This window comes from Triplophysa dalaica, chromosome 10, assembly GCF_015846415.1.
Source record: "Triplophysa dalaica isolate WHDGS20190420 chromosome 10, ASM1584641v1, whole genome shotgun sequence".
In the NCBI taxonomy this organism is placed as follows: Eukaryota; Metazoa; Chordata; class Actinopteri; order Cypriniformes; family Nemacheilidae; genus Triplophysa; species Triplophysa dalaica.
This window is the reverse complement of record NC_079551.1, coordinates 20,096,124-20,110,176: the sequence shown is the minus strand read 5'-3', so window position 1 is coordinate 20,110,176 and position 14,053 is coordinate 20,096,124. Positions and strand designations below refer to the sequence as shown.

The 14,053-nt window shown below is 37.8% G+C and overlaps 1 protein-coding gene across 4 annotated transcripts in view; it reads right to left on the bottom strand.

Moving 5' to 3' along the window:
- Window positions 1-14,053, bottom strand: part of dag1 (dystroglycan 1) — a 363,385-nt gene that overhangs the window by 260,809 nt on the left and 88,523 nt on the right. The window contains exon 1 of one of the 4 annotated variants that reach the window (XM_056759080.1): window positions 12,163-12,357. The exons of the other annotated variants lie outside the window; for them this stretch is intronic. The gene's annotated coding sequence lies outside the window, so the exon portion shown is untranslated. Of the gene's footprint in view, window positions 1-12,162; window positions 12,358-14,053 lie in introns of those variants that run through there. 4 annotated transcript variants of the gene reach the window in all.

Genomic DNA, 14,053 nt, shown 5'->3' with positions numbered 1-14,053 from the left:
TTTGGCGAGAGAAGCAGCATTTACGGAGCAGAAAAGGTTCAAATGAAATGCGTTTGGCGCTATATGAAGATATTAAAGATATCGGCCAAATATAGTCAATATAAATTTCCCTCAGTGTGTACAGATCAGTTATGTAGACGCGCTGCTCCATTTAAACTACAGAAATAGTCCGAAGATGTAAAGGGTTCATTCTGTCTAGCGGTGCGGATGGAACGAAGCCAAGCTGGGCGAAAACCTGTCATCCAGTGGTGACTGGACTGTTGCTGCTTGTCAGGAGCAGGGCGTGCGTCCTTTCTTTACTTAGCAATATTCACCACCCTGGGAGCGTTTTAAAAACGCAAATATTTTTATCTGCTTGCTTTTCCGGTGTTTGACACGAAATATTGTCAGACACGCGCTCTCTGTCCACTGGTCGGAGTGTGTTTACCAGTGCTTGAGCGGAGCGCACGTGTCTGTGTGTGCGCACGCATCGGACTGGAACTCGATACAGAGACCAAAGGAGAAATGTAAACGTAGAGACTGAAATGACATGCCGCCGTATAAATAAGATAAAAGACCATAATGCTATTTAGTTTGTTTTCTAAAATAAAAAAGGTATAGACATGTTCTGTAGGAAAGGTAACCTTAAACGCTCTTCTCTACTCCTGTTATCTGGCGCTATATATAAAATAAGATTAATTTGACCTTCAAGGGGGGGCGGGTGGTGCCGTTGGAGGGGCGCAGCGCCCCCCTAAGGTAATGGTAGGGGAAACACTGATATGTTTATAAAATAGCTAATTGTTTATAGGTTTCCTGTATCATATACATCCTTAATTAATACAAAGTGTAGTGAAAAAACAAGGTGAAATAAGCCATAATTACAACTACAAGAAGTATTAAAAATGTTGTTTGTTTCCAACAAACGAGCGCTGGATTTAAAGTGCACATGCGGTGTTGTCAAGGTTACATTTGGCCAGTCATTCCCTTTGTGAAGGGAGTTCAAAACGCATCCACGAGAGACAGTAATGCCATAGACCCTTCAAACAGTTCACTTCAAGGGCTCAGCCCTTCGAAGGGAGAAGGGCATAGGGAAGCTCACTTCCGTTTGGAAAATGCCAGGTTTGTATATCAACTGTACAGCTGCAGTGGCTTGTTTCCAGGTGTCAGGTCACCGCGGGTCTCTCATCTGAAGACCTCTTACAATCAAATGGCCCGGGGCTTTAGTTCCATTGGCCCGATCTGTAATCCATGCCTGCTAAGGTCAATACTAACTCAGTTTGAAAAAAAGGAAAATTTTAACCAATCCCCATAAATCTTCTCATTCTCTGGGCTGTATAGTGGTGAAAGAAAACCAGAGGCGTTAAAGCAATGCAGCTTTATAAAGATATAAATCCTACACTGCAAACATAAGGTGTCAGGCGAGTCAGATGGGATATAACTATAAGACAGAAAGATAAATGTTCAGAAAAGGTATTTGGCTTTCTGTCAGGATTCCTGTACAGAGTGTGTGTACCTCAGAAATGGTCTGGGCAACCCAGCTGGATGGTAATTCCAATCTGACACATTACGTGGAAACCGGAGACCAGATCTCGGATCAGTGTTGCTGGGGGACGTGGTGAAAAGCTCACAAAAATGTGCGAAGTGGAGCTGTAAATTTAATAGCGGCTTCGCTCAGGGCGTGTGGATTTGTGTTGTAAACCCAAAGTCTGCAAAGTTTGGTTTGTTCAAGCGATTCTTCTTTAAAAATACACTTGAACTTTAAAAAGTTGATACAGAGCTGGAATTGTTTGAATGAAGGGCACGGTTGTGTGTGTATAATGGAATTATATGGTATAATGTGTGTGTGTTAGGCTTTGAACCGTCTATTCTGCAGTTAAAAGACTTGACTCTTTCATTAATCCAGTACTGGATGTCTTTCATCTGAGTGCACCTTGTAAAGCTATACATCGCTTACGTAACTTCTAAAGTGAATTCAACAGTTCCATAGTTCCTTATTTATTCATTCATTTGCCATATTAGATTGTTCATTAATGCACACCTTTTCCATTATCCTAAAGGTTACAGAAGGAGAAAGATCCACTTCAATAAGCTTCAATAATCAGTGAAATTATGCCGTACTGTAAAAAAGCAATTTATAATTAATTAACACCCTGCAGTGACATTTTTATAACTGCAAAAGATTCAATTTGATAGATTTTCTGTAATTGCGTATTTATTAATTGCTGTTCCGTATTTGATTATATATGTGACATTTCTGAAGGTGGAAGATGAAATTAAATTAAGCCATATTGTATATGAGGTGGAAGATGAAATTAAATTAAGCCATATTCTATATGAGCTATACATTTAAACATAATATCACACAATTATGTTTTCATTTAGGTTAAAAACGGCTTCTAAATGATTCTACACAACCTGGAGATATAAATTCCCCAAAATCATAGACCTTAATGCTATTTTAAGCTATTCACAAAGACTAAATTTGGGGATCTGTGATTTGGAAACATGCATATTCAGGCTTTATATTTATCACCTATATGGTTACGGCGCCATCTCATGGACATTAACGTACTTACAACGCTGTTATTTTGTACTTCAAAATTCATAAAAAGCAAAACACGGTGACATTCCATAATTCTTCAAAACTCCATTTCCAATATAAATGACAAAATCATATTAAAAATGCATGCATTAAATTTGTATTGGGTAAAATGGATATGTCAAACAAACCAAGAGTCTGCAAGCCAGTGACACAACACCTTTCCAAGCCACTTTGCATTGATTTTAAACCAATGACACTCATGTCATTGCTGACTTGTGACACTTTCTTACTTCTGCAGAACACAAAAGCACCGATCAAAAGGAAAATCATTGCTAACCAAATTGCCTTGGCCCCCATTGAGTTCTATTGCACTGAAATCTGTGCTACACTATTTTTGCATTTACTTCCAATAGTATGTATTAATAGTCTAGAGCTTAGTGTGTTATCATCAAACATAAAATGTTTTACTTAATCTTTTAATTGTATATTTTGTCATCTAATGCAATGATGTATTCACATCAAGTCTGGCTAAGGGACAAAATATTTTTTGTGACCACTGTTGGTACCACTAAAGTCTTAATCCCTACTATTTAGGAAATTAACCAGACATGTAAGAACCCTTTAAATATTTAATTAAACAATTTGTAACTTCCAAAAACGTCAATTTGTTTGTTTCAAGGGATACACGGCTCCATGTTTGAAGCGTAAATGAGCCGCTGCTAAACTGCCTTTGGGAATAATTGACAAAAAACGCTTTAAGAAAATCAAATGCAAATTCACTTTCCACAAAAACAATAAAGGCAACTGTCCGATCAGCCACAAAATTCTGGGATTAAGAGTGAAGGGTAATAAGAAGCATGCCAGTCAAATTCCAAAGGAAAACACGGCGAACAAATCAATATAGTCGTTTTCAACCTCGGTCTGCATTTATAACAGGTGAAAGAATGTTTGAACAATGGATTATTGATTTTATGCCAGGCGAACACCTCCTTCGGCTTATCAAAGTGAGCAGAAGCATTTGAAGACAATTTTTCTCAGAATTTTAGAGGTCTAACCCTTAGGCAGATCACAAAAGCCCAGAGTGTTATAATGGCCTCCATACCTCACAACGGCTTTTCAATTTCTGTTGAGACCTCATTCTAAGCAAACCACTTTACTGCCATATGATAATCACATGGTTTCCCAAAAAATGTGCTGATAGGGCCTGACATGCCAGTTTATTTCAGCAAGTGAAATTCTGCTCTTAAATCAGGACGCTCCCCAAACAGGAGCATCTTCTTGTCAGGCTTTGAATCATTGAGCTGGGGTTATATTTGATCAGACCTTTTTAAAAATATATATTTTGTGCGTCATAAAAATGTTTTTGGATATCTATCCAACAGTGCAGCCAAAATAAAAGACAATTGAACACTTTTTCTAATTTTGTCAAAAGGATTCTCTTAAGATGTTTACACCATCATGACAGTAAAAAGACTCTTAAAAGGCTGCTTCACAATACTTGATTGTATGAACGAAAATATAAGAATTAGATCAATTTTGGTTTAAAAAAAGCAAACAAAAATCTGCCAATGGGGTAAGGAAAATAATCTTGAATTTAAATGTACCTTTTTCATAAGTAGCTAATTTAAGGTTATTTATCTTAACTCATTGGCAGATTTTTTGCTTGTTTTAAACAAACTTACTTCAATCTCTTATTTTCTTGCATAAAACGAAGACAAAATATCTATCGCTTTCATTGTCAAGAAAATGTATTTAAAGATTTTTTTTACTAGAAAACAAGACAAAAATGCTTAGTAAGAAATTCATTTTTGCAATGTGAAGATGCAGAATTCATAGGCCTATTTAAATATATTTGCTAGTTACTAGACCCCTACAACTTATACAGTTGAAATAGCCTACACATTTACATTAACAATAACATTAACAACCTGAAACATGTTTAAGAAATACAAGTTTTCAAAACAGCTCCACAAAAACCTTTTTTTCTAAGCTATCCACCGTGTTCCTCTGTTGTAAAGATAAGCGAAAATGGCGACATCTTCAGGACGAGAAGCGAGTTGCAGATAATATTAACAAAGCACAGGGACTCTCGAAATGATATAGTTTTGAAAAATTGGGAAGCAATATTTTTAACCTGTCCTAACAAAGAACCATTAGGCCTAAAATCAGAAAGACCTTTGAGCAAATGGTTGCTTGTTCTTTGGGGAACCAAAAGCTGTTAATTCTATGGCACTGATGTGACAATCCTTTTATATAGTCAATTGAGGATTTTTAAGACACAATTAACTGATAAACATTGACTTGATTCAGATATTAACAGTTGAAATAAACTGAAATTAACTATTTACAGATATCTCCAACTAATTCCTGTTCAGTACAGCTTCTGTAACTTATCAATAGTAACCAAGGAGAGCAAAGCTTAGCAAAGGATCAATTACACAGAAATCAGGATATTTATAACTTCCACCAAAAAAAATAAAAAGTCTGCGCAACTTGCATTAGCCTCCATCTGCCTGGATAATCGTGCAATCGTGGCCTAATGATTAGAGAGTCGGACTCGTGATCAGAAGGTTGCCGGTTCGATCCCCACGGTCGGCGGGTAACGATTGCGGTGCCCTTGAGCAAGGCACCTAACCCTAAATGCTCCCCGGGCGCTGCAGTGATAGCTGCCCACTGCTCCGGGTGTACGTGTGTTCACCACTTGCTGTGTGTGTGCTCACTAATCACTGGATGGGTTAAAAGCAGAGGTCACATTTCGGGTATGGGTCACCATAACTGACGATTCGGTTGAATCTTAATCTTAATAACTTTGGTGACTTGAAACAATGGTCTTAAATAAGATTTCACCTTCTGAGGCAGCAGAATTAATTGTAACATCTGCCCCGTGGTGCAGAGCTGACAGCAAATCCCCATCTTAAATTATTTCCAGCAAATGGAGTGAATCTGCCCACTTTTCTTCTATTATTCGATGTAATCTCAGCAATATTTCGCACCTGCCCAAATCTCAATATTATCATTCCCTCCAGAGGGTTGACGGCCTCATCGCTTCAGGCCATGCGGGGACCATCTCGGCACGGAATGCTGAGGTGATGCTTTTCATTTCCGTTTTTAAGCCGCTACAGCAGAGGAGGTTATTGGTTTATGGACGTGACATTTCACAATGCGTGTCAGATCCCTGCCATCATTAGTGTGAACCGTTGTACTTATTTTTAACTCTTTGTTGATGCTGCGATTTATGAAATGCGTTGGCAAAACACATTTCATATGTTTTTGTAAGACAAAACATAATTTGTTTCATTTGCTTTTTAACATATGAAGTCTATTGGATTCTTTGTTTATTATGACATTCCAGCTTGTCAATCGTGTTACCCCTTTTCTGGTAGACTTAGACAGGTCTTGCTTTAGCTAGTTAAGAAGGCTGACTGGCACACTGGCACATCATCCACCATTGCTTGAAACCAGCATTCAACCACAACATAAGATAACAAACCCTACTCGATTTTCTCAACAAAAATAAACCTTGAGACATCAGTAATATGGTTGGTAAAATGTATTTTCATCATTATTTTATCCTTATGTCATTTCAAACTTGTATGACTTTCTTCTACAAAACACAAAAGAAGATATTTTGTAGAATGCTGATAACCAAACAACATTGGCCCCCATTGACTTTCATCGTATTAACATAAAACTACATAGACATTTCTCAAAATATCTTCTTTCATGTTCCACAGAAGAGTCATATTACACAGGCTTGGAATGAGATGACTATTTTCTGTTAGCTATCCCTTCAAGGACAAGTTTACAGTTTCAGTGCTTGTCTCTGATGCCTCAACATTTGCAAATGGGACAAAATAACAAGATGGAAGATGATGAAGATCTGAACAAACACAATGGGTTTCCAGCGGCTATGGTACTTGAAACGCTAATTAACAAGAACACCAGCATTAAATTATTTATTTAAGGATGCCATATTATTTTAACTTTAAGACCCATAATTAACTTTAACTTGACATATTGAAATTGGAAAGAGTTACAATCTATATAAATCAAATAAAGGTCACTCTCATTACTGAGATAGGCTACCACACAATATTGCTGCAGATCCCACCGCGATATAAGACCCATATCACCCCAAAGCAACAATAGAGTGATTGTGGTAGACATTATAGAAATAGGGGTCATATGGCGCGAATACGTGTTTTTCTGTGTCTTTGGTGTGTTATAAGCTGCCCATGGATGTATTAAACATGTAAAATTGCAAAATATTCAGTTTCGGAACAAAACATGCATTCTAACTATAAGTGAATGAAAACTGAGTGAGTGAAACTATAAGGCACCCTGACCTGCCTTAAACGCCTCTTACAACCACACAAATTTACGTCATTTTGTGGTATGACTTGACTAAGACCGCCCAAATGTATACGTAAGTAAGGTGGACGCACTTGAAAATCGTATCGTCGCGGAGACGCTGTTTGTTTTGTTGCGAAAAGAAAGTCTCTTTGCTTGTTTTTCCAAAAGATGAGACGACTAGAAACGAATGGTTACATTTTATTTACAACACTGTTACTGTTCCAGAACAGTACAATCCGAATATTCAAGTGTGGCCAGCACATTTCATAGATGATTGCTTCATGAACCTGGGAAAGATCAAGGCCGGCTGTGCACGAAAGCTTTTGTTAAAAAGTGGAGCAATTCCAACCATTACAACTTCACAAGGACAATCTGGCGCTTTAGATTTGCAGATACGGGCAACGTGAAAAAAGACAACATAAGGCGATAAAAATATTCTTTTCAGTAATTGTGTTCTAACTAGAGGCAAAAAAATGCTGTGTTTATAATGTGGTTAATTGTCTTTGTTGAGTCACGACAAGACATGGCGTAACACTGGTTGATCACTAATGGAAAATCTTTATAATTTCGTATATAAAAGGTAAAGTAGTTAGCTATAGTTTTTAACATTTTAACATAATAAATATTTTTTAAAACCTTACCAATTCTTTACATCCTGGTCAAGTCGGACTGGCAAAGTGATGTATCTGCGTGATCATCTTCATTTTCCGAATCAGAGTCGGTCTCGAAGTGATAAGGAAAGTACCGATGACATTTTATCACCTGTCAGTACAATTGCTTTGTAACCTGATCTTCTGAATATGGTAAGAGACGTTACATTTCCATCACACGCTTGCAGTCTTCGACCAATCACTACGCACTGGTTAACTGGCCAATCATAGCACACCTCCCTTTTCAGAGGGATGAGTGTTGTAAAATATCTGTGCGTTTAAGAGAGGCGGGGCAAAGAGGAGCTACAAACATAAACGGTAAGTGGAAAATACAGGATTTTTTACCTTAAATCATGAATACACATTGCATTACATCTAAAACAAACAATAATATTTGTTTTGGCTGTGACCCCTTTAAAACACTTGTATGTATCGTGATGATACAAAAGATTCTGATATGCCACAAACCTTAATTTAAGTCTAGCAGCACCTAATCCTGGTTGTAAGATTGAATTTAAAATAAGATGTAAATGTTTTTCTTAAATCTGATTGGGTGATTTAAATGTTGTCCCAGGGTCGACATGATGTTGCCCTGAGGACATCAACCACTTGGCAAAATCAGGAGAGCCGACAGACGGCAAAACGCCACACTACAGATGAGAACATATGTTGGCACTATAGTGTTGTAATGGCTGGCAGAAGCCTGTTAAAGCTTGTTCTGCAGAGGATAATCAACACCTCCTCATGTGATAATGAAGCGTCTCTATGTTGTATGTAACAGGCCTCAATAAAGTCACCACGACAAACACAGGGATTGGATTCAATTTGCAGTTTGACCTTCGCCGTTTTGAGGGTTGATGCAATTTGTGAGCTTCAATTTTACATTTCGCTGTTCTGAAAGCATCGATGAAGCTGATGCTCATGCATTGGCGAGATAAAACGTGAAGATGCTTTGAAGATAAAAAATTCCCTTCAAAATAGGATCATTAATCATATATGGCAAACATGATTTTAATATCTAAACCCCCTTAAATACATTTTGTTGAGGGGTTTTTTTTTGTGTCGTGGAGAAGAAATTATTGATTATATGAAGAATTAATTTGCAAAAACATAACACAAAATTTCAGAAATCATTTTTGGATTGTGCATTTCAAGCAAGTTAAATCAAACTGCAGTTGGTTGTTTCAATAAAGATATAAATCAAACTAAAACAGCTAACCAACAAAATAAAAACGTGATAACATTAGTAACATCAATAAGCTGTTTTTGGAAAGAAATTCTTTCACATTATTGTGAAACAATATTTAGTTTTCTTGTTTAGTTTTTCTTAAGAGGAGAATAGGAGAAACAAAGAAACCGGGACTAAAACACGTAACTATTTCCTGAAATTACAAGCAGCTGGACTCAACGGAGATCCTCAGGACTTCCAAAGGAATCAGGTATTCCTTGACACTGAAATGTTGTGTGGAATTGCGTTTCCCTATATAGTAAGCAGTCATTTTGCTTGAGTGTTTTGCCAACCACGGGGGTGCACTCCGGCGTGCTCACTTGGTGTTTATGTGGTAAAGTGATGAGACGTCCGTACCCTCTATAGTGCAACATCCCTGTGTTCCATTTCAAAGTAATCATCCCTACTCCCTTCGAAGAGTAAAGCTCTTGATGATTAAATTCTAGAGGGAAAAACGCAATTGGATCTCTTAGTGTGTCTGTTTTTATTCACTTGGCAAAAGGAGCGTGTTACCTTCATGAAGAGCCCCTTTCGGAGGGCGATATATCCCGTTTGGAACGCACCAACTGTGCTCACCAATTTAAGTGAGTTTTAGTGTACCAAGTTTAGTGTACGTAAATAATATACTGTTGTAAGGTCCAGACAAAAGAAAACATGATCCGGAAATTGGCATTGGACTCTTGGGTTCACTTACAAAAATGAGCCACGGTTAAACTTTACTTACCACTACAGGTTTTAATGCTGTAAAATAACAACAGAAACCAAAAATATAGGCCCAGGGACGGAGCCAAGGGGAGGCACTCGCGGGCCATGCCCCCCCACAGAGTTGTTGTGATGATGCCTCCTTATGAAGCGTATTAATGTTTCTATACGTTCAAAGTTACAGATGCTCAATGCTTCACAAACGGAAGGCTCAGTTGGTTTAGCTTTGGAAAAGGAAAATGTACAAGCGAATGGAAGGACACAGTTTTGAGGAGGTTTAATGTTCGCACGCGACGCCTTCAGCGTTTTTAAAAGGTACGTGCATTTCATTTACTTTTAGTAAGGTGTGAATGAGCATTATGTCACAGCATAGGTAATAATTGTCAACCTGTTGTTTTTGTTGTGACTGTGTGTGGTAATATTGTTTAATTTGTGTTTTTCTTATTCACTTGTACAGAAAATAGCATCCTGCACGAGTGTGCCCTTGCTCAGATGTGTTAGTTTTGACTCTTTTTGTATTAATGATGCTGATTGTGTGCCCCCCCCCACTGGGCGCCACTTGCCCTCCTGTTAGTCGTGGTCTGGCGCCGACTCTGTATAGGCCTATTATAGTCTCACAAAAATATCTATAGTGTGACGATGATGTTTGTTGGACAAGTGGTACTGTTTAAAAAAGTGCTACACTTTTACTACAAACTTATGTTGAAACTGATTGCATCATCAACGTAAAAGTCGTTTTGGGCACTAGCAGCAGCTGTTGTTAAGAAATGACTCAAGAGTCAGCACGATTGCATTACTGTACTATTTGTGCCTTTGGATTACCACAAAAACCTAGCGCACACAATACCGCTCGCATTTGTCTTGTGTGGATGCTTTGTGTGAATGTCACTAAAATACCTCTAGAGCGCCAGCTATTATGCACCTGTGCATCTAGATTTCTCTATCACGCCTCAGTCACATTAAGCTCAGATTCACTGGTAAGCACAGTGAGGTGTGGACGTGTGTGGTGGTGAATGACTCTCATTCTCCTCTGGGACTGACTATTTCTCATGGCTGTCGGCACATGAGACACCTGTTGGTCAATATGTCAAATCTGGCACAACTTGGTTTACTCAAGAGCTGCTCGGGTCCCAATATCTGAAATATTCTCAAATAATAGAACCTCTTAAAAGAATGGACAGGTGCAATGTGGGTAGCACACCCTGGACTCGCTGCAGATGATAGTTGGGATAAAACATTGAGAAACAAGTACAGGTGGACGCTATAAGTGACCGAAGCCAGGTACAATAAATCATTCCCATAAAACAATTTATAGCCGTTTACCGGAGACAAATCAAGTTCACGTCAAAAAGATGCCGACCATACCGGCATGCAAAAGGAACAATAAAAAGGGCTCCTCTCCATTCTTCCTATCACACACATACAAAACCAGATGCACTCTACAAAATGTAGGCCTATTGTTATTCACTCATCTTCATGTGCTTTTAAACAAGTATGACCTTCCTAAATTACATCACTCTTGTCTTTACTTTCCGTTTTATAAGATGTATACATGTATTATAAATGTATTTTTATATTAAAATAAGATAAACAAATTATTTACAAACGGATAAGCGCTTCAAACCCATACGTAGCAGACTACTCTCGATACTGTGATGTCACACCAATATTTTTTATCTCGGGAGTTATATGAATATAAAATCTTTGAGTTTAATTGTAACATTTAATTACATCTGCCAGTCGTTAAATTGTAAAAATAGTTATGTCACCATAAAAATTTTTTAGTTTTTTCACCAACTGTACAGAAAGTACATTCGGGAGACACTGAAATGAATGGGATTCTTTGCAATGAAGGAAACTATCAATGGCTTCATGACGCGAGTTACTTTTGCATATTCCATTCTCCCAATGGAGGTCTACGCGAGCGTCGTAACTCTCTTGAGGGTCCGAAATCGCATACGTCACTACGTACCGAGTTTGAATAAGTACCTACATATCGGCCGTTAAAACAGTACGTTCTATATAGGGGGAAGTGGGAGTAGTATGAATACGTTTCGGACATACAGCGTCCGCCATGTTTTATGTTTATGTGACCCGTATGCTCTTTAACCGATGACGTAGGCTATCAACAACAACCTACACGTGAGCGTTGATAAAAAACATAATTTAGTCACGAGAAATTAATTTATTGGCACGTACATTAAAACGGACGTCCGCCTTAAAGTTTCCCGCTACATTTATCTTAACTACTTTTGAAATTTGACCGTTGCTCAGGTCCCGAGGCATCATGGGATAGACAAGTCTCCAACCGATCCACACTCAAGAAGTAGTGGACCATCCGGGTATTTTTCGACTACTGTTTTTTGCATACTCTGGTTTCGGACATACTCATGACTCATACTCATTTAAGCATACTACATAGTGTGTGGAAGCAGGCGATTTCGGCAGCAGCCTCATATTCAACGGCTCTGGGTTTGCGCAACACCGCGGTTAGTCGAAAACAACTAGGATTTATGCATATTTTACTTAAATCTTATAGCAGCCATGCGATATACTAGTCTATCTCTTTTATCAAAACAAATTTTGGCTGTACATAGGACTACAAAACAATGAATATGTCAAACGCAAATACAACGAGTTTATGTTTAAAGCTCCATATTTGGTCAACTTTATTCATTACAACTATTGTTAGCAATAAAACATCTTACCTTTAAAAATGTCCAAACTGCCCCTTTCGTCTAGTGTTGTTCTGAACAGGTCTTCGTATTATCTGTAACAATGGCGCTGACTTTACATGTTTAGAATTGTCGTTCAGCAAAGTCTGTTCCGAGTAATTGTGCTTCTCAAGCATGACTTTATTAATTCATTTTATTTAGAAAAATACCTCTCAAAACTTGCCACTGTGACAGGTTACACAGGCACGGCTTCAGACGCTTCGGCTATAGACACAGGTGCGCAATAATGAGTACCAGGCTTGTTCGGTTTGACGCTGCGCAACAAAATCAGACAGGCGGATGACATCAAAGTACCGCGAGAGCGATTCGAAAAGCCACAAAAAGTTTGCTTTCGAATCGATCTCGCGGTACTTTGATGTCATCCGCCTGTCGGATCGTGCGGCGAAGCATCAAGTCGAACAAGCCAACTGTTCCATTATCACGTGATAAATGAGCGTTTGGTTATTTAACTTTTACTTCTTTTATTTTATTGTCTGCTACTCCACTGAATAAGATGTTATTTAAAAGTTGCAAACGATTTAACTCGACTTTTATTGCATGTATAGGTGTTGTAGCCTACCAGCAGGTGTCTTCAGAGCGCGATTTTGAAAAGGGAATCATTATGATTGGGCCGTCATTGGACAGTTAGTAGCCTAGTCACCGGGTGACTACATCATTTATAATGTATAAAAAACATAATAAAATACTCCATAAAAATAGGGAGTTTTGTCAGTCATGGTAAGTTGCAGATTTAATGCAGGTTTATTTTGCTTGATTTGATGTGTTCTAGCACAAATGCATTGACATGTTATTTTCTACCATTAACTGTTTCAAATATTAGAACTGTATAGTATTAATATGAACTATTATATGTTTATAAAGATATATCGTTTGTGATTATAAATAATTTGACAGTGGAATATAGGGTATGTTGGATTTACATACATGCCACAACTAGGCAACCTGTTATGATCAAAAGTTGTCTTGTAACAATTCTGTAGTGTCTACGCCATGTACTGATTCTGTGATTTATACACTACTATGTCTACACTACTACTTCACTGCAGGTGTTGCTAACAATGATTAAAACAACCGTATAACAATAGAAAAAGACACATGACACCAAAGCACATGTGGCCATTTTTCATTGTCACATGACCACATCTACAATTTATTCATGGAGGTCAAATACATGTGTGTTGATTTCAACCCAGTTATACACACAGACAATTGTGCTGTTGTAACTAATTTAAAGATCAGTGGTGTGACAGACCAACGATTTTCATACATAGCAATGTACTACTGTATGAATATTGTATGTGTATATATATATATATATATATATATATATATATATATATACTAGTGGTGGGCATAGATTAATTTTTTTAATCTAGATTAATCTAGATTAATTCCAAAATTAATCTAGATTAATCTAGATTAAAATGGCTCATTTGAATTCTGCCGAAGGCATTCAGAATATGTGTGCTACCCAAATAATGACTAAAAGTAAGTCTTTGAGAACGGGTTTCTCAAGCCAGGTGGCGCATTAGACCAGGGGCTCATCTCCTGTTTCCAAAATGCATCACAAACTGCTTGAGAAAGCTGTTCTACTATGATAATTGGCGATGAAAATTAAATTATGTTCAATAAGATGAACTTGCGTTTACTTCCGCATTAGCTAAGGGATGATTTCCGTTTAGGTGGTACTTGAGACTGGAAGAGCTCCTACAGTACATTTACATTTAGTCATTTAGCAGACGCTTTTATCCAAAGCGATTTACAAAGAGTGAGGGAGCAACAAGCGATATGTCATACAGGAGCCATAATACATTAGATCTCAATACAAAGTTACTGGTTTCAACTAAAGTTAGACCACTACCTG